Source organism: Ursus americanus, chromosome 7 (assembly GCF_024610735.1).
Source record: "Ursus americanus isolate L20-20 chromosome 7, mUrsAme1.1.p, whole genome shotgun sequence".
NCBI classification, from domain to species: domain Eukaryota; kingdom Metazoa; phylum Chordata; class Mammalia; order Carnivora; family Ursidae; genus Ursus; species Ursus americanus.
In genome coordinates this window covers 47,742,389-47,745,083 of record NC_142133.1, presented here as the reverse complement: position 1 = coordinate 47,745,083, position 2,695 = coordinate 47,742,389, and the positions used below count along the sequence as shown (strand labels likewise).

The following is a 2,695-nucleotide window of genomic DNA, read 5'->3' as shown; positions in this document are numbered from 1 at the left end:
TAAATATTTTATTTATTTATTTGAGAGAGAGAGAGAGAGAGACCATGAGCGGGGGTGGGAGGGGCAGAGGGAGAAGCAGAGTCCCCGCTGAGCAGGGAGTCTGCCGTCGCCTCCGTGGGGCTCGATCCCAGGACCCCAGGACCACGACCTGAGCTGAAGGCAGACGCTTAACCAACTGAGCCACCCAGGCGCCCCAAAAGCAGAGTCTCGAAGAGATATTTATTCACCCATGTTCACAGCAGCATTATTTACAAGAGCCCAAAGGTGGAAGCAACCGAAATGTCCATCTATAGATAAATGGATAAAAAAAAAAAAAAGGTACAGACATGCACGCAATGAAATATTGTTCAGCCTTTAAAAGGAAGAATGTTCTGACACATGCTACAACATGGATGAACCTTGAAGACATTATGCTCAGTGAAACGAGTCAGTCACAAAAAGACAATGTATGATTCCAATTACAGGAGGTCCCTAGACTAGTCAAATTCACTGAGACAGAGAACAGAACGGCAGTCACCAGGGGCTGGGGGTGGGGAGGGGAGAATGGTGAGATGTTATTTAATGGATACAGAATTTCACTTTTGCAAGATGAAAACAATTCTAGAAACTGGTTGCACGACAATGTGGATATACTTAACATTATTCAATATTCAATCATATCTTCAAAAATGGCTAAGATGGTGAATTTTATGTTACATATATTTTACCACAACTAAAATTTTTTTTTAATTTTCTGGGGACAGTGTCTAGGGGCATTTAGATGGCCCAGCAGCTGACATACCATCATAGGCTGTCCTACAACACAGTCTCTGACAGAACTAGGCTATCCCGAACCCCTGACAGCAGAATTGTTTCCCTTTATACCAAGAAGGTTAGGAAAGCACCAAAATGTGTGTGTGGGATTTCCCTGGGCCGACATCAAGGAGTTCGTGCTGTGAGACCTCACCTTCCTATGAGGTCGTCTCAAATGAACAAACAGGCCAGCAGGGCCGATGGCGGTCCCATGTCTGCTAAATGTGTCCGCGATGGGATCAAACGTGCTTTCTTTACTGAGGAACAGAAGTCTGAAAGTGTTGAAGGAAGGACAGAACACAAGCACAGAGTCAGAAGACTAAATTTAAAAATGCAGCTTTTTTTTTTTGAGTAACAGAGATTTTTTGGGTAAAGTTTGATTTAAGCTTGAGGTGGAAAATGGAATTTAAAAGTATTTTGAGTCCAGGTGAATCCAGACCCCAGGACAGACTGACTTTCCGAGGTAGCTGAGGACAGCAGCTGGTAACTCAGGCTGGACCGTGAAATCCCTGAAGACCACGGGAGCTGGACTTCTTGGCTGTCCGGATAAGAAGCGGGAGCAAAGACCATCCTGCCCCCTTCTGATCTGGGGGGCTCCTTTCTGAGACAATGAAGAATACTGGGCTAGGATTACGACATTGTGGTCTAGTTTAAATGTTCACCTGTAATTCATACTTTAACATGAAAGATACAATAAAATAGAATTGTACTTTTCACAGAATTTTAAAGAAATAGGAGTTCATTGGGCATCACAGGCCGGAAGGCCAGTCCCTAAGCCGCACTGTGTCTTTTTTTCATTTCTCTCAGGGCCTCTCTGTGAGTGTAAGTATAATTCTATTTGGAAATAACACCAAGAGTCTAAATTTGATACCTGTTGTAAAAGTGAGCCCGAGCCTGATTGCCCTCCTGCCAGCCGCCGGGTACCCACCTCCAGGATCGGACAGGACCCGGAGGGAAGCCATTTGGGACCTGAGAGAGAACGCAGTCTGTTTGAGAGGCCTGGTCAGAACCACCCTGAGAATGAATTTCGGCTTCTCCAATGTCTGATCCTCAGTCTTTTCTTTTATCTTTGCACAGATTCAGCAATTGCGTCTGTGTGGGTGTCTCCAAGCCCCCACTTCCGCCTGACCTCTCTGGTAACTCCAGTCCCACGCTCCCACCTGCCCGAGAGAAAGGTCCACTTTGCTGCCCAACCAACGTGGGCCCCGAAGCTCAATGCTCCAAATTGACCTCATCATTCTACCTCCCAGACCTGAAACCTAGAATGATTTTCAACTCCTACCTCTCCCTTGGCACAGGGACCCAGTTAGTCACCACACACAGTCACCCGCTGTTGGTAATGGCTGTCACACTCAGCCCATTGTAAACGGTGTGAGATTGCCGTGGGTGTCGAACCTGTCAGGAGATCAGGAGGAATGGGACCCCGCCTGGAATAGGCTGGCAGCAGCTCGGGAATCTGTCGCTAATGGCAAGAGTGGTGTGTAATGGGAGCAATGGGGCGATGGGTGAGATGAGGGGATGTGGTCAAGGTCAGTGCCAGGTTCCCAGGCTAAGAGAGGTCAGACAAGCATGGAAGTCATGAGCCAGAGCAGAGCTGGGAGCTGAGATCTGGGCTCATAGGACAGAGCAGGGCACCGTGACTGGCTTCTAGGGACAGAGTTTTGCTTCGGGGGGTGGCAGTGGGTTGTCCTTGGAAAGTCGAGGCCTGTGCTGTCTTAGCTGCGTTGTGGCCAGGCCTCATGGAACTGTGTACCCTTAACACGCTCCCTCTTTTCCACCATCCTAACTCACCACAGCCCAGAGTGACTCCTTCATTGCCTTGACTTTGAGAGATGCATCTCGACCTGGGAGAAGACCATTACGCATCCAACCTGGCAGCCTCTGGAAGGGAAGCACCCAGCAT

General features: G+C 48.2%; 1 pseudogene; it reads left to right on the top strand.

Moving 5' to 3' along the window:
- The first annotated feature begins 760 nt into the window (after window positions 1–760).
- LOC148109678 (large ribosomal subunit protein eL34 pseudogene) lies at window positions 761–1,143 on the top strand (annotated as a pseudogene).
- Window positions 1,144–2,695: the final 1,552 nt, after the last annotated feature.